General features: G+C 43.4%; 1 long non-coding RNA gene across 1 annotated transcript in view; it reads left to right on the top strand.

Annotated features, from left to right (window-relative positions):
* The window catches only part of LOC140715101 (uncharacterized), a 28,957-nt gene extending 11,470 nt beyond the window's left edge, over positions 1-17,487 (top strand). The window contains exons 2-4 of the long non-coding RNA XR_012096059.1: positions 6,242-6,317; positions 15,458-15,623; positions 16,690-17,487. This is a non-coding gene — a long non-coding RNA (uncharacterized lncRNA). The remainder of the gene's footprint in view (positions 1-6,241; positions 6,318-15,457; positions 15,624-16,689) is intronic.
* Positions 17,488-18,426: the final 939 nt, after the last annotated feature.

Genomic DNA, 18,426 nt, shown 5'->3' with positions numbered 1-18,426 from the left:
GTAGTGCGAATGGGGGGGGGGGGTCATTGCTCTAAAAGAAATAGATCCATACATCACACTTCCTCCCCCTTTAGTTAATGCAACATAAAATTGTATATATACAAGACATTCAATTTCCCTTTCATAAACCCATATTCCAAATAGACATGCTTTCACAATAACAGTCCATAACTAACTTCACAGTTGTAAATGATCAGTCTTTTGGGTGTCACTCTGTTTCTTTCAGGATAACACCTCTGGACCTGTGGAGTGGCATCAGGTTTGGCAGGTGTCTTGCAAGACAATGTTCTTGGTTTCCGGTGTCATGTTGTCAGCAACATGATCATCACTGAGAGGTAAGTCCGGTACTTACTGGATGTGTCTGTCTTGTTGAATGCCTGATCCACATGATGTCTCCATGTCTAATCTCAGACATCCACTGTACATCAGTGGTCCAGTTCTTGTAGCAATCCTACCAGGTACCCACTTGTCTTCTTAGTAATCACACACTAGGACTTCCTGTCCAACTTCAAAGCTCCTTGCTGCTTCACTTGGGAGCTGGCTGAATTGTCTATTCTGTACTTCTCTCCATAGACCTGTTTTCAGGAGGTCTATGCGAGATCTCAGATTCCTGCTCATGAGCAGCATAGCAGGTGTTTGATTTGTTGTTGCATGAACAGAGTTCCGATACACAAAAAGGAAGTTGTCCACCTTGTGCTGTAGAGAAATGTCCTCCTTGTCAATCGCTTTAATGGACTTCTTCAGGGTTTGGATAAACTTTTCAGTTAATTCATTCATGCCGGGTGGTGAGGAGCTGACGTGGAATATCTGATGTAATTTTTCTTCATGAACAGTTGGAATTCTTCTGACGTGTATGTGGTTCATTGTTGTTCACGATTTGTATTGGTAAGCCGTTTCTGGTGAACGTCGTCCTCAGAGCAGAGGCAGTCTTTGCTGAGGTGGTTAACTTCATTGGTACAACCTCTGGCAACTTCGAATGAGCATCCACAACAATCAGAAACATGGAGTCCATGAATGGCCCAGCAAAGTTAAGATGTGCTCTTTTACCATGCTGCTGATGAGCACTCCCATGGGTGTAATAGTGCCAGTGGGGGGGGGGGGGGGTGCATTTTGAACTTATTGACATCCCAAACAGCTTTTGGTCAAGTCTTCAATCTGTTTATCTATTCCCATCCACCACACGTAGCTCTAGGCAAGACTTGTCATCTTGACTGTACCCAGGTGTCCTTCAAGCAGATTTTCTAACACTCTGGTGCATAGTTTAGAGGGAATCACAACACAAGATCCACACATCAGCTTTCTTTGACATACAGACAGTTGGTTCTGTCTCACTGAGAACTGTGGGAACATAAGGTTACCATGAGCTAGCCACCCTTGCATGGTGATGTCATAGACTTTTGGCAATGCCGGGTCATTCTTTGTTTCCCTTCGTTTTCGGAAGTTGTTACCGGCAACTAGTCCATCAATGTTGTGTGGAACACATCTGCTGGGTCACAGTATGAAGACTTTTCTTCTTCTGTTGCCAATAAAGTATAAGAAGATGTGACAAGCCATCTGCATTGCTGCATTGTTCTGTACCCTTAAATTCTATGACATAAGAGTGGTCTACTAAGAATAGTGCTCAACGTTGTAACCAGGTAACAGAAGTCTCTAGAATTCCCATGCTGGGATTGAAAAAGGACGCAAAGAGCCTGTGATATGTCACTTTGTCTGTAGAGGTAGTGGTGGAATTTCTTTATTTCATATACTAGACTAAGGGCTTGTATGTAATCTGTGCATTGTGTTCCGTGCTCATCAGTGATCTTGGAGTAAACACAATCGGGCATTCAGATCCATTTTTCATAGTGTGTGGCAAAATGGCTCCAAAAAGGGAATGCATCACACACTAGTCTGATGGGCAGAGATGGGTCACAATGGGTGACCCAGTTCATCGGATGTTATTAGTCTCTTTATTTCCTTGAATGCTCTTTCATATCTTTCTGACCATTCCCACTTTGCTCCTGTCTATAACAGTGCATTCAAAGGATGCAGCACTGTAGCAGTGTTTGGGAGAAGCTGGTGGTAGTAGTTTACACGGCTCAAGTATGACCTAAGTTTGACACATTTTCTGGTTTGGGAGTCTGTAGCACTGCGTCAGTCTCCTGTTACTTTTGTATACTGTGCTTGTCAATGACATGTCCACAATGAGATTTCATTCTTGAGAAACTCACATTTCTCTCTCTTTGCACGCAGACCATACTCACTCTTTACCAAGATTCTGGAGGTGCTCTTCATCATTTTTGCCAGTTGTGATGATGTCATCAAGATAACATTGTGTTCCTGGGATATCTTGGAGCACTTGGTCCATTGCTCTTTGCCAAATTGCTGGAGCTGATGCAAAATCAAAGATGAGACGATTACACTGGAACAGTCCCTTGTGAGTGTTGATTGTGAGGAACTTCCTGCTTGACTCCTCAATCTCCATTTGCAGAAAGGCTTGTGACAAGTCAATCTTTGAAAACCTCTCCCTGCCTGCCAAAGATGCAAAAATGTCTTCTATTTGTGGCAGGGGATACTGCACAGTACACGGCACAGGGTTGATGCTCACCTTGGAATCCCCACATAAGCGAATGGCTCTGGCCTTCCCTTTCTTGATCACTGGGACAATGGGCATGGCCCAATAACTCCGCTTGACCTTGGAGAGAATTCCAGGTGCCTCCAAGCTCTGCAGTTCTGCATCCACTTTAGGATGTAGTGCGTAAGGCACTGGGCACGCTTTATGGAATCTTGGTGGTGTTGTTTTGTCCAGTTCAGTTCTGGTCTTCATGCCTATGAACTTACCAATCCCCTTCTCAAACACCTTCTCATTAACATTAAGTAGCTGTGCCAGTCTCCGGTTAGTGCTACTACTTGGGCTGCCATTGTCTGTTGATATCACACTGAGAGCTTTGATTGAGTGCCAGTCTAGTTGGATTTTTCTCAAACATTCACATCTGAAAAGTGCTGGCCCACCACTTTACAGTACATAAAGCTCTAACCGTTGTGTTTGGCCTCCATACGTCACATTTACTTTGGGAGACACTTCTTCACCTGTGTAAGCCTTTGGCATCACGGAGGTCCTCTTTAATGGTATCTTAGAAGACAGTCTGTTGTAGTCAGCCTCTGGAATTATGGACAAAGCTGACCCTGTATCCAGCTCCCATTTTCAGCTTTACACCAGACACAACTATTGTGATCCAAATAATTTTGTGATCTGCTTCAGTTATACTATGCAGTTCTAGGCATGACAGTTCACCTTTGACAGACTTGATGTTGTCTGATTCCGTTTTACATTTGGTAACTGTCTGCACTTGCTTAATTTTGTGTTTGATGCTTTTCACTGGTTGAGCTTTTTGTCTGCCTTGTACATTCTCTCAGTGTGACCTTGTCTGTTACTCTTTCTGCAGACTTTTTCTTTGAACCAATAGCCGTTTCTTCATGGGAGGATTTGCTGCATCAATAACATTTTTGGCTTTTTGCATCATTCAGGGAGATTTTATGTATCTCACATTCTAGCCTGATTTTCTGTAGACTCCTTTGCTGCAGTCTCCAATGATATTATGGACTTAATATTACAATGCTTGTTCTAAGGTTAGGTCTCTTTCTGCCAGTAGCCTCATTTGAGTGCTTTGACTACACATGCCACATACAAGCCTGTCTCTTAATGCATGAGAAAGTCCATCTCTAAAGTCACAGTATTGTGAAAGTTTGCACAGTTCTACAATGTATTCAGAAAGGCTTTCATATTTTGACAGGTTCCTTTTGTAAAATCTAAATCTCTCAGCTATTACCAGCGGTTTACGGCTCAAGTGATTTTGTAAAACTATTTTGTTGAACGTCTTACTTGCTGGCTTTACAGGGGTTACTGAGTTGCGTAAGAGACTCTGTGTTCCTGGGCCCATTAAGCTGAGAAGTGTAGGGGCTTTCTTTTGCTCCTCCACACTGTTTCAGTTACAATACAGTTCAACACTCTCAATAATGACTCCCAGCCTTCATTAGCGCTATCAAATTCATCAACATTCCCAACTGAAGCCATTGCCACATTATTTTCATTTTAAGCTCAGCGAGTCTTTCACTTTTACCTAGCAGTACTCATGCCTTTGTTAGCGTCTGTGATGACCACCTTCTGTTTTGATCCATAACTGTCGGCGCAGTTCGTGATATTTTCTGACATCCAGGTTCGTTCTTGTCGCCAATTTGTTGTGTCTGTGCACAACTGCATATCAATTAAGAACAAAAGAACATAAGAAATAGGAGCAGGAGTCGGCCATCTGGCTCTTCGAGCCTGCTCCACCATTCAATAAGTTCATGGCTGATCTGGCCATGGACTCATCTCCACCTACCTGCCTTCTCTCCATAACCGTACTATGCAAAAATCTACCCAACCTTGTCTTAAATATATTTACTGAGGTAGCCTTCTCTGCTTCATTGGGCAGAGAATTCCACAGATTCACCACTCTTTGGGAAAAGCAGTTCCTCCTCATCTCCTAAATCTACTCTCCCAAATCTTGAGGCTATGTCCCCTTGTTCTAGTCTCACCTACCAGTGAAAACAACTTTCTTGCCTCTATCTTATCTATCTCTTTCATAATTTTATATGTCTATAAGATCTCCTCTCACTCTTTTGAATTCCAGTGAGTACAGTCCCAGGCCACTCAATCTCTCCTTTTAGTCTAACCCTCTGATCTCTGGGATCAACCTGGTGAACCTCCTCTGCACCACCTCCAAAGCCAGTATATCCTTCCTCAAGTAAGGAGACCAGAACTGCATGCAGTACTCCAGGTGCGTCCTCACCAGTACCCTGTTCAGTTGCAGCATAACCTTCCTGCTCTTAAATGCAATCCCTCTAGCAATGAAGGCCAACATTCAATTTGCCTACGATAGCCTGCTGCAAACCAACCTTTTGTGATTCATGCACAAGCACTCCCAAGTCCCTCTGCACAGCAGCATGCTGCAATTTTTTACCATTTAAATAATAATCTGCTCTTTCATTTTTCCTTCTAAAGTGAATGACCTGTTCACCATCTGCCAGGCCCTTGCCCCCACTCACTTAACCCATCAATATTCTCTCTGCAGACTCTCCATATCTCCTGCACAATTTGCCTTTCCACTCAATTTAGTATCGTCAGCAAACTTGTATACACTGCACTCGGTTCACTCTTCCAGATTGTTAATGTATATCGTGAACTGTTTCGGGCCCAGCACCGGCCTCTGTGGCTCACCACTCACCACTGATTGCCCACCAGAGTAACACTCAAGGATCCCAACTCTCCGCTTTCTGTTAGTTAACCAATCCTTTATCCATGCTAATATATCACCCTCGATTCTATACATCCTTATCTTATGGAAAAGTCTTTTATGCAGCACCTTATCAGATGCCTTCTGGAAATCCAAGTAAATAATGTCCACCTGTTCCCTTCTATCTACTGCGCTCATTATATCAATTATAATTAAATAAAAGCACGCACGTGGGAGACGGCTTTAACAGGTGTATTCATTTTGCAGCAAGAGCGAGAGAACAATGTACATGCATAGAGAACAGCACATGTTAGACAACAGATCAATACATAGTGCTGGGGTGCAGGGGTCATTGCTCTAAAAGGAGTAGATCCATACATTACATTTTGAACCTTGGCCCCAAAGGACTGCTGTCTTGTTCAGCTGAATCTAAGAATAGTTTGAATGATGATTTAACTTGATTTGATTAATGCAATTTTGCCCTTTTCTCCCGTGAATTGATTTTTTTTTGCAGGTTTGGTTACCTTTGAGGTGCAATTTCTCTTCAGCAGAAGCACCAGTTCAAATCATGGACAGAAAAAAAAAGACAAGTTTGAATGGTCTCCAATGCATGGTCACCTTGTCCTCACTTATTCTGTAGACAAATTTCATCTGCTCTCCCCCCTCTACATCTATCTCCAAAACTGTTCCGTCAGAAGAACCTCATAAATTAAGGATGTGCATTCCCTGCATCTCCTTCTACACAGAAATAAAATTAGCAGAGCATTTCCCCAGCCTGCAGTTTGAGAGAAGCTATTAAAAAGATGGTTATAGAGCTGACAGATTGTAGGTTTTTGATTAAGTAGTTTGGAGTCTCTCGTGACATGATTGGTCAAAGGAATTATTATTTTGTCAGTCATGCTTATGCAATGTTATGCTTCCACATGTTTTCAGAAGAAATTAGTTTTCTTTCCATCTCTTTACAATTTGATATTCCCTTGTTACAGAGCTACTGAAGATTATGCCGGCTGACAGAAAGTGTTGAAGTCAAATTGCCTCTGTCACTAAATCATCAGGCTTAAGGTTTGTAAATTTGTAAATACCAACTCATCATGAATGTTTCAAAAATAAAATTAAGTGCGACATTAAATAAAAATGCTTTTTCTTGATAATAAAAAAAGTTTACATTTAAATTAATAGGCCCTGTTATGAACAAAAACAGAAGTATGACTTAAAGTATTTCACGTGAATACAAGGAACCTATTGTTAGTTTTAAGGCCTTGTACCCTCTGTGGCAACTTAATTTGGTACCTCCTATACCTAGGAAAGTGGCCACTGAGTATATGTTCATGGACTTCTGCTACTGAAGTCCATCCACTTCTAGGTTCAACCTATCGTGCATTCAGAGATGCTCTTCTGCACACCACTGTTGCCTATTTGTGTTACTGTCGTCTTCCTGTCAGCTTGAACTAATATAGCCATTCTCCTCATTAGCAAGGCAGTTTTGCCCGCAGAACTGTGGCCCACTGGAATTTTTCTTTGTTTTTCACACCATTCTCTGTAAACTCGAGACTGTTGTGTGTGAAAATCCCAGGACATCAGCGGTTTCTGAGATACTCAAACCGCCCCGCCTGGCACCAATAATCAAATCATTGTCACATTTCTCAGATCCCATTTCTTCCGCAATTCTAATGTTTGCTCTGAACAACAACCAAACTCTTGACATGGCTGGATGCTTTTATGTAAAAAGCTGCTGTCACATGACTAGCTGAGTAGATATTTGCATTGACAAACATTGAAGTATACAGGTGTAGCTAATAAAGCGGCCAGTGGCTGTATTCATAACTAGTGACCAGAATCTGAAAAATTGAACCTACTTATAATAATTGTTACAGAATGGGATTGCCTTCCTGTTCTCAAGTCATTGACTTAAACCGATCAGTCAGGCAATACTGGCTCAGTGCAATAACGTATGGTTGTATATGTAACACAGAACAGAATTTTGTCTTTAAAAAAAACAATGCTGCGAAGCATCAAGCCTTGATACCAAACCTCTAATGTCCCTTGTCCTTTCTTTTCTCCCATGGTCCACTCTCCTCTCCTATTCAATTCCTTCCCCAGCCCTTTCTCTCCTCCACCTATCACCTAGCTTCTTATTTCATCCCCCTTCCCCCCCCCCCCCACACTCCACCTTCCCCTCCCCCCTTCATCTGGATTCACCCATCACCTACAACTTGTACTCCTTCATTTCCCCCAACACTTCTTATTCTGGGTTCTGCACCCTGCTTTTCCAATCCTGATGAAGGGACTCAGCTTGAAACGTCAACTGTTTATTCCTCTCCATAGACTGTGCCTGAGCTGCAGAGTTCCTCCAGGAATTTGTGTCTACAAACCTTGATACTGATGCTCAGCAGGCTGGGTTACCGGCCCATGAGGCAGTGAAATATCAGTCGTTATGGTTATATGTAAGAGGCACAAACTGAGGGTGTGCAGGAACATGACACAAGTGTGTGGCCATGGCCCAAGTGCAGAGGGAGAGACACTGAAGCAGATTGAACAGTTCACTGAATTCTAATAAGAAGCATACAGAACAAAAGAAAAAGCATTAAACACTAGGCCTACAGGGCCACTAACTAAAACTCTCAAACTGAAAGCTATCGCCAACATTACGGCTCAGAAGCAGTAACTTAATACTAAACAAATACCACTCCTTACAGCATCAATCTAAATGGTGAAGAAGAGAGCCCAACAGACTTGATAGGAGTTTAGTCCCTTGGTATCACGAATGTAGGACAGGTTCTTGTGATTTGTCCCTTCCATTAAGGGATGCCCTGCCCCCTCCAGCCAGGGTTACTATGTTTCCTGAGCCTCCAAAAAGAATCTCTCAGTTCCTGACATTGTAGTTACTGTATTCTCAGTAGGAGTCAATTGAAGGGGAAGAAAAGCACAGGAGTGAAGCCAGTTATCCATAGGAGAGCACTGGAAAGGGAGATTACAGCACCAATGCTGACATCTGATGAATGGATGGGATGGGTCTGGATGTTACAGCACTGGGACAGCTTCACTTGTTCATATGAATCCTGCCAAGGTCTTCCTGGCCAGTGCATTTATGGGAGCCATGATGGCAATGAAGTTTCTGATGAAGCCGCTGTAAAAGTTTGTAAACTTCATGAAGCACCTCACCTGTTTGACCATAGATGGTTTGGACCACTCTGCTACTGCCTGAACTTTACATAGATCCATTTGAACACTGGAATGAGTGAAGATACAGCCCAAGAATGTCACCTGCTCTTTGTGGAACTCACGCTTCTCTGGCTTGGTATAAATGTTGCTCTTGAGGAGCTGTCTGAGAACCCTACGGACATGCTGGATGTATTCCTGGCAAGAGCAGGAATAGGTGAGAATCTGATACAGCACAAAAACAATCTGATTCAACATGTCCCGGAGCATATCGTTGACCAGGGCCTGAAAAATAGTGCTGGCATTAGTCAGACGAAAAAGCATCCCAAGGTACTCATAATGGCCAGTGGAAGAGGGGATGAGAGGAAGACAGCAATCAACAGTGGAGATGTTGAAAGCTGTCTTCCACTTGTCTCCTCCTTGGATGCAAACCAGATTGTAAGCATTGTGCAGATCTATGTCAGAGAGTATGGCTGATGTTTGGAGATGTTCAAATGCAGAAGCAAGCAGGAGACGAGGGTAGTGGTTTTTCACCGTGACATTGTTGAGGGATCAATATCATTGCAGGGATGGAGCTTGCCATCTTTCTTGCTCACAAAAAAAAAAGAAGCTTCCCCTTCTGGACAAGTTATCGGATGGATATGGTTAGTACCTCCTTGATGTATTCATCCAGGGCCATCATTTCAGGATGAGCAAGGGAAAAGAGCTGCTCCTGGGGAGGACGAGAACCGGGTAAGAGGTCAATAGTGCAGTTGTATGATCAGTGTGGCCCTCTTCTTACTGAACGTCAGCACGTTCAGCTGGCACCCCAGACAGGTCTACACTAACAGTTGGCACAGGAGGGGATAGGCTGACAGTGGCTTGAGCTGAAACCAAACGGACAGCATAGCATGCCAGCCCTACTCTTGAAGCTCCTTTAGAGACCAATCAGTCCATGGGTTGTGTTGAGATAGCCAGGAAAGGTGAAGCACCGGCAGCAGTTCAGGTGGATCAGCAAGGAAGAAGGAGAGCTGTTCCCTATAGTTGCCTTCTAGTGCAGGATGGAGGGGTTCTGTGGAAAGGTGGATCTGGCTGGTGCTCAGATGCTGACCATCCAGAGCTGTGTCATCAATGTTCTCTTTCAAATGCAGAGTTGGAACACTCCAATCTTTGAGCCAGAGAGATATCCATGAGGTTCCCAGCTGCCCTGGAGTCAACAAATGCCTGGAACTCATGGGTCTGGGACCTCCATAGCAAGGGATCAGGGAGCAGAGACAATTAGGGAAAGATGCTTGCAGGGAGAATCGATCCTTCAGAACTCCCTTTCCTCCTGATGGGTATCCTATTATACTGGGTGCTTGAGAGATGATGCCCAGAAGTGTCCAGGATCACCACAGTAGAGGCAGGAACCTGTTCTCCTGCACCAATTCCATTCCTCCTGATGGGTGCACCCACCGGCATTGGCTCCTCCGCGGATTGTACACTGGGTGACAATGGTGGTCTAAAGAGTAAGATATTGTTTCTCTGCACTGTTCTGCTGCCCGGTTGTCAGTTAAAATGGCTGGAGTTATCAGGTCATCTAGGCTGTACTGCTCATTGCACACTGTGATCTCATGCCAAGCCCCTGCACTCACCCCACACTGGAAAGCAGTGATGAGGGATCTCTCGTTCCACCCCATCTCATCAGCAATCGTCGGAACTTTACTGTGTACTCCCTCACTGTCCCTTTCCCTTGGCACAGGTCCAGGAGTCAGATTGTAGCCTACCGACCCTATAGTAAAAGGGCAAACACTCTTTTTAACTCCACCACAAGTTGTTAGAAGAACTGGGCTGCAGGGGTGCTCTGTTCTCGTAGAGCGTGAAGCAGGCTGAGTCAGGGTCCATCTAAGAATCACCACGTAAGCCAGGTTACGTTTATCGTCACTGAACTGACCTGGCTGGACTCGGAGAGTCAGCTCACACCGGGTAATAAAGTTTCTGCAGCTTCTGGGGTCAGCGGAGTACCCGCCTGGTGGAGGAATACTTGGTTCTGACGCAGAAACTGCTAAGAAAATCAGGGCATTGGTGGCTGGGGCCGATGAGGCAGTTACCGCAGAAGGTGTGGGAGATGCTGACAGTGGGTCTGACCTGGCTGAAGGTTGCCGAGTTGCGGCAGCAAGAGTGGGAATGTGTGCTACCCGATTCTGGCTGTCAGGACTGAGCTGGTGAACCACAGCGGTGAGAGCAGTAATGGCTGCCACCTGGTTCTGGCTGCGTCTGGTTAGCTGATGAACCGTCGCTCTGAGTGCTGACTCCTGTTCTTCCTGTTTGGACCAGGCTTGCCGCTGTGAAAGCAATTGCTGCACTGTGTCAGCCATTTTTTGCCAACCCAGACTCCATTGTCTTCAACTTCTCCAACAAACTTCAGTTTGGACAGGGCTTGCTGCTTCGCATGAGACACTTCTGCTGACTCGGCCTCTACTGACTTTAGCTTCTCCCCTACCTGCCTCATGAAATTCTGGGCCTAGATCAGCTGTTCTCTCTCCACTGAGTTAATTTTAGTGGTTGAGTCTTGCTGACACAACTGTCCAGTTGTGGCCCAAGTGCAGAGGGAGAGACACTGAAGCGGATTGAACAGTTCACTGAATTCTAATAAGAACTGTGCAGAACTAAAGGATAAACCATAAACACTATGCCAACAGGGCCTTTAACTAAAACTCTCAAGCTGAAAGCTAACGCCAACAATGTGGCTCAGAAGCAATAACTTAATACTAAATAAATATTGCTCCATTACAGTGTCAGTCTAAATGGCAGTCTTCTTTCCCAGAAGAAAAACAAAAGTAAACAGGGAGCATTGGCATCGCTGTGCTGCGGTCAAGACTCAACAAGACTGGAATGAGAGGAAGGGAGTTAAATATAACAACAATGAAACACCATTTAGCTGGAACATGCATACACATGAGTATGATTGCTGAACCTATTCAGCAGTCCGCCTGTGAGGGGCTCAACGGTAGAATCTGTGGTTGTGACAGAACTGAGTTCTAATAAGAAATGAGCAGAAGTACTTGGCATTAGAAGTTGAATGTTAGGTTCTGCAATCCATTGAGGTGGTTAGGCAACAGGACTGCTCCTTGGAAAACAATCCCTGTAATTCAAGGCTGGTAAAAATACATTACTCCCTTATCTATTTTAGTTCATTCTGTCATGGCACTCTGTAAAGCAGGATATGCTTTTGCAATAATCATAGACTGAGCCAAAAAGAATATTAACTCTACAGGATTTTCATGATGGCCTGCATTTGCCAAAATATCTATGAATTTTTATTACCCAGGTACATCAGTACTCCTCTGTAAATCTTCTCCAATGTCATTACTCATTCTTATATAAACTAATTTAAGATTAGTGTTGCCGGGACTGGAGGACCTGAGTGATAAGGAAAGGTTGAATAGGTTAGGACTTTATTTCTTGGAACATAGAAGATTGAGGGGAGATTTGATAGAGGTATACAAAATTATGAGGGGTATAGATTGGGTAAATGCAAGCAGGCTTTTTCCATTGAGATTGGGTGGGACTGCAACCAGAGGTTATGGGTTAAGGGTGAAAGGTGAAATGTTTCAGGGAACCACAAGCAGAAACCCCTTCGCTCAGAGAGTTGTGAGAGTGTGGAATGAACTGCCAGTGCAAGTGGTGCATGCAAGCCAGACTTCAAAGTTGAAGAGAAGTTTGGATAAGTACATGGATGGTAGGGTAATGGAGGACTATGGTCCCGGTGCAGGTTGATGGGACTAGGCAGTTTGAATGGTTTGGCATGGACTAGATGGGCCAAAAGGCCTGTTTCTGTGGTGTACCTCTCTATGACTCTTAAGATAAATACACATTCCTCATTTCCAAATTACATACTACTACTTCTTCTTAAACCCATCACTCCTACTGGGGCATCCCCTGCCGACAGCAGTTCCCCAGAGTCTGCTTTCCTGGGCCTGGGCCAGACTTTCAAGGTGTAACCAATCGAAGATCCTTCCTCTGCCAGGAATGAGGTCTTTGGAGCTTTATTCTGGTGTTTCTGTAGCACTGAGATTTTACGGGATGTGGCTACTAGCCCCATACACTATCCTCCTCCTTTCGTAAACGGGTTTGAGGCTGTCCATGACAGAGATAAATTACACACTGGTCCCTGAGTATATTAGGACTACATTCAGTACATCTCAGACACGCACTATTTCAGCCAAATTTCTTAACAAAAAATAACATCCAGTAGTTCTTTGGTTCTGTTTTTTAAATGGGAACTTCTAGAATAGCAAAGCATAAAATACAATTAAAGGCAAATTCAATTTACCAATTACAGTTTCTTTCTCCATATACAAGTCACCAAATGTCTCTTTTTGCTGATAACTGCTTGAGGCATTTAATGACTACAAAGGAGTGCATTGACTGACGGAACAACAAGCTATCTGTTATTAACTTTATTTTTATTAGAAACTTATGGACTTCAGCAAAATAGTGCTTATCAGAAAGGTTCATCGCTTGTAAACATCTGTTGTTTTCCTCTTTCTGTAATAAAAGTTTGGCTGTGGTTTTCGATGCTTAGTGGTTCAATGCTCTTCAACTTACAATATTGCACAGAAACTGCCAAAAATCAAAAGGTACTAGTGAAAGCAATATTGTGAACAAATGAGTCACCAGCTCAGCCTCAGAAGATACTAAGAATGCAGACTACTTGCTGGCCTGGATGACATTTAATTTAAAAGTTGGTTTGGTGACAATGGCTATGGCACTGCACGTGAGAGATGGCTTTTCGAGTAGTAATGCCATGTACAGTGAAGGGTCGAATGAGACAGTGTCAGAGAGTCATGGAATCGTACAGCATGGAAGTAGGTCAATCAACCAAATCTTCCACACCAACCAGTAGGAACCCTCTGGTATTAATCCCATTTCCCCAGCACTTGGTGCATGGTCTTCCGCTCCTAAGTGATTCAAGTACTTATCTGGACATGGTTTAAACTCTGTCAGTGACCCTGTTTCAATCAGTCCGACAGGCAGTGTGTTACAGATACTTACATCCCCTGGTGGAAAAATCCCTTCCCCCTTACACTAAACCAGTGTCCTCTAATGTTATCTACCTCTGATAAAGGGAAAGCTTTCTTGCAATCTATGCTATCTATACCGTGCAAAATTTGATACATTTGTCACCCTTTAATCTCCTCTACTCCACCAAGGTTAGCACAACACTATTACAGCTCGAGGTGTTCTGGATATCAGAGTTCAATTCCGGCGCCATTCTGTCAGGAGTCTCTGTATGTCCTCTGGGCTTTCCCTGGGTGCTCTGGTTTCCTCCCACAGTCCAAAGACGTACCAGGTAGATTATTGGTCATTGTAAACTGTCCCATGATTAGGCTAGGGTTAATCAGGATTGTGGGGTTGCTAGGGTGGTGTGACTGGAAGGGCCAGCAGGGGCTACTCTGTGCAGTATCGCTAGATATGACAATGAAAGTTAAAAAAGAAATGCTCTGGCACCATGATACCTTAGCGGTTAGCGCAACGCTGTTACAGCTTGGGGCATTCAGGAGTTCAGAGTTCAATTCCTGCGCCGTTCTGTAAATTGTCTCTGTATGTCCTCCCTGTGGAATATGTGGATTTTCCCCTGGTGATCCAGTTTCCTCCCACAGTTCAAAGACAGACCAGGTAGGTTAATTGGTCATTGTAAATTATGTTAGGGTTAATTGGGGTTGTGGGGTTGCTAGGGTGACTCAAAGGACTGGTAAGGCCTACTCTGCACTGTATCACTAAATAAATATAAAAGACTAAAATAAATCTACCTGGTAAATTAACCTGGTACTTCACAATTGTTTGTCTCCACTGAAATGATTGGAGTTATTTTTTCTGCACCCAAGCTACGTTAGGTCAGGTTCACTGGTGTTAGTGCTGGAGACCAGCAGGAGGTTGTCACTTTGCCATTGGATTTATGAGGGGTATGGTGACAGAGCATAGTTGAAAAGACACAGGCAACAATCAGCAGTAAGGAAGTTCAGGATTATACAGTACTGTGCAAAAATCTCGAGCAAATAAAATGTACAATGCATGGGGAAACATAGGCAGCTCCAATCAGAATAGTTGGTGTTGATTTTGGAAATCTGAGCCAATTCATTCGCAGAATTCAAATGAAATAATTTTCAATAAAGTGTATCTTCCAGATAAAAAAGTACTATTCTTATGTTAATTACAACTTTCAACCACTAAACCAAGTGCCAATATTATCTGGGTGATTTATGACCTTTGGAATTTCTTAAAATTGAATGCTGTATCATCAATAATTAGCTCTTTCAGATTATTATGTTTTTATATTTTCTCTCTTCTATTGTGGAGATAATTTTTAAGAAACCTATGACCCACTGTATTTCCATGAAATGAACTCGTATTATGGTTTGTAATAGTGGGCACTTTACAAAGCTCAGCCAGCTTTTTCTTTGAATCTGCTTTTCTAGTGGTACAGATTTGATTTGAGCTGGGAACTAATTTCTCCAAATATAGTCAGTCACAATATCATTTACATATTTTGAATTTTGTACATCTCCTAAAATGGGTAACTCATAAGAGCAGAAGCAGAGTAGGGCACAATAGAGGAGATAAAGATTGAAAGGGGCATTCAGAAGAAGGTTCCAATGGAAGCAGGTAAGACAAAACAGGGAGGAGAAGAAAAGAAATAGAAGATTGTCTCTGGAACAACGAAAGTCGGGTTAAGTGCAAATAGTAGGCATATTATGTGGTTGCAGGTTTTGCATGGGGCTGAACACAAAAGAAAGTAATAGAATATAATATGACAAAAGAGACAGAAGCAACTGATTAGAAAACATGGGATGGAATTTAGGGTACAGCTGGAATTAAGGTACCATCAGTTTGCTGTCAGAGAGCAGAACAATTCACCTCCGAGCCAGCAGGATGGAGCGAAGGAACTCTCCTTGCCTCAACAACCACTCCAGGGCTATTCATTTCCACAAATCACCCTGTTTACAGCACTGAACAGAAATAATTGAAAACACATTACTTCACAAATCCCTGCTTTTAAATTGTCATTATAACCACTGTAGGAAACGAGGATGAAGAACAGACCCAAAAAATAACAAAGTGTTGAACAAGTTACCGGATCTGTTTTGGTACAACATTTTCTGGAAATATTGAAACCAAGAAGCTGCAATTAGAGTAGTGGCCTTCCTTACTTCAGAGCTAATCAACACCACAAAAAAAGGTTAAAAGGTTAGTAAAATTTATATCTGGGCAATCATCCTTACATCAATAACCAGCTTCATACTTTATATATTCTTGTTTAATGGATTCAGCCAAGTTGACTTAGTTTTTTTTTTACTGACTTTCCAATACTATGAAACTTGACTTTCCAGTTGTATTCTGCCAATGAGAGCAGTTTCCAGGGAAATTAAAATGATAATATTATAGGTGAGTGACAAGCAAAATTATTTTAGGGACAAAGAAAACAGTGTGGGAGGCAATTATTTAGCAGTACACTGGGGTGTGGTTGGTCGGCAAAACCTCAGAGCTCTCAGTTACACAGTAGTTAATGACACTGGTCTTTCTGGCATTCCAAGATGTCAGGTAAGCAATGCAATGTATTCTGTGGGATGTACCTCACTTTATGCAAACAAGTGTGTCAGGCTGTTTTGCTTCCACTGAAGACTCTTCGGGCTCCTGTGCTGGCTGGATTACTATTCTGATCTTTGTGTCGACTTTGCTTTAGACCTGATGTAGTTAACAGAGCAACGACGAGTTTCCTGACTGAAGGTGACTCCTGAGTGTCTGAATCACTTCCTGCTTCAGGAAATGCAGCTTTGACCAACCCTTATTTTTTAGTGTTTGCTGTTAGAGTTTAATGCCATTATTGCAAACTCTGTTTAATGTCCTGAATTTCCATTCTAACAACAGTCTCTCCATATGCCCTCCTCCCATTCATTATCCTTTTCCATTATTTACTTTCTCTAACCAAGAATGCACAGTTCACCATGCTGTCTTGATCTCACAGCCAGACAACTTTATTTGTATTATCTCCCTCTGCCAGTTTAAGTACAAAAACATAAGAAATGGGAGCATGAGTCAGCCATCTGGCCCATCAAGCCTGCTCCGCCATTCAATAGGATCATGGCTGATCTGGCCATGGACTCATCTCCACCTACCTGCCTTTTCCCTGTCACCCTTAATTCCCCTACTATGCAAAAGTATTCCCTTTAACAATGGCCATTGGCAGCTTTGTCCAAGCAGTTATTTAAAACAACAAGACTAATTTATTCCCTCTGTCAAATGTTTCTTCCAGAGTTTCCATCATTGATCTTTTCACAACCTAAACTTCGCTTCCACCTCAGAGGCTTGCCTGGGATCAGACACAACTCCATTTCAAAATTATGATGCATTGGCCAAGGGTACAGTAAATTTAATAACTTTGGTTATTAATGATGCAGTTGAAGTGTTCCTGTGCAACTCCATCAAAGAGCTTTAAAAAGCAGGAGGTTTTTTCAGCATGAGTCATTCCCGTGCAAGTCCGGTGAAGAACTTTTAACACCCAGTCTCCATAAAAGAGAATACTGTCTAGCAGGGTGGTCATCATGGGAGTGGTCTGAGTCAGAGTGGTAAGGCTTTGTCTCAACAGGGCTTCAGCGAGAACAGGCAGGGACAAGGTAAATAGGTAAGTTCATTCCTTATTTTTTATTTCTTTTTTATGTACTGTGTATGTTAATCAAAATGGCTTCTTTGTTTGTTAAAAGTAAAACTGCTTCTTTTGTTATGCTAACTGGTGAGGGAGTGCTTTCTTGCAGAGCATTCTCGAGGCTTCTCAAAGCTTGTATGGGTTAAAGTTGTTGATAACGGGGATTGTATTCATTTGTTGGATGTTATTTTCTCTTGTGGGTCTGGGAGCTGGGATTGTGCGGTCTTTTTGGGAGTCGGGAAGAAGACGGCGATGAAGGTGGACGGGTGCGGCACTGATGGTCAATCACCGAGGGTGGTCCCAGGTGCGCGGGTCGTGGAGGTCGACGAAGAGCGGTCGGAGGGTTTGATGATTGAGCTCCAACGATGTGCACTAATTGACTGAACTCTGATAAGTTTTGGTGCCTTTTCTTTATTTTCTTTTCCTTCATATATTGTTATTAATATATAATGTTATTATTCACTTAGTTCTAGTAAGATTTATAAAGTGTATTCTGTAAACGTACCTGGTGTGAGCTTGATATTGTGTGTGCGAGTTTGTATTAGCGTGTATTTCACAGCATCCACGTATACAGGAGGCGGGGTTTGGTGGGTGGACGAATTTTCCCCTAGACATACACCAGCTGGTCGTGTAAGCGTTACATTTGTGGGGTGCTTGTCCGGATTGAATTTTCAGTAGCTGTGGAAATCACGCATGTCCAGTAGTGCGGAGATGTAAGATTGTAAACTGGTGCGATTTAGAGGATGTACCAGTGAATTATGCGTGCGTGGTACGCGGGGTGGTTTCCACATTTCGGATGGTGCGTTAGTGTGGGGGTTGAGCTTGATCAAATGTATGGGGCCGATAGAACTGGTAGCACGGAGGTGCGGTAAAGAGATGGAGGGAAGCTGGGTGTTGGTTCATACGAGTGCTGACGTCAGGACGTTGGAACTGCCAGCGATGGTCAGCGTCCAGGGGAAGGGTGTGGGATCTCCACACCCTCCTGGAGGATGAGGGTGAGGAAACACCGGAGGAGGAGCTGGAGTTGACCCAGGGGAGGTGCCAGTAACCAGTAAGGGGGGGTCAATAGACAATAGACAGTAGGTGCAGGAGTAGGCCATTCAGCCCTTCTAGCCAGCACCGCCATTCACTGTGATCATGGCTGATCATGCACAATCAGTACCCCGTTCCTGCCCTCTCCCCATATCCCTTGACCTCACTATCTATAAGAGCTCTATCTAACTCTCTCTTGAATGCATCCAGAGACTTGGCCTCCACTGCCTTCTGGGGCAGAGCATTCCACATATCCACCACTCTCTGGGTGAAAATTTTTTTCTGCATCTCTGTTCTAAATGGCCTACCCCTTAT

The sequence above is a fragment of the Hemitrygon akajei genome, chromosome 23 (assembly GCF_048418815.1).
Source record: "Hemitrygon akajei chromosome 23, sHemAka1.3, whole genome shotgun sequence".
Taxonomy (NCBI): domain Eukaryota; kingdom Metazoa; phylum Chordata; class Chondrichthyes; order Myliobatiformes; family Dasyatidae; genus Hemitrygon; species Hemitrygon akajei.
This window is presented reverse-complemented; position numbering and strand designations above follow the sequence as displayed.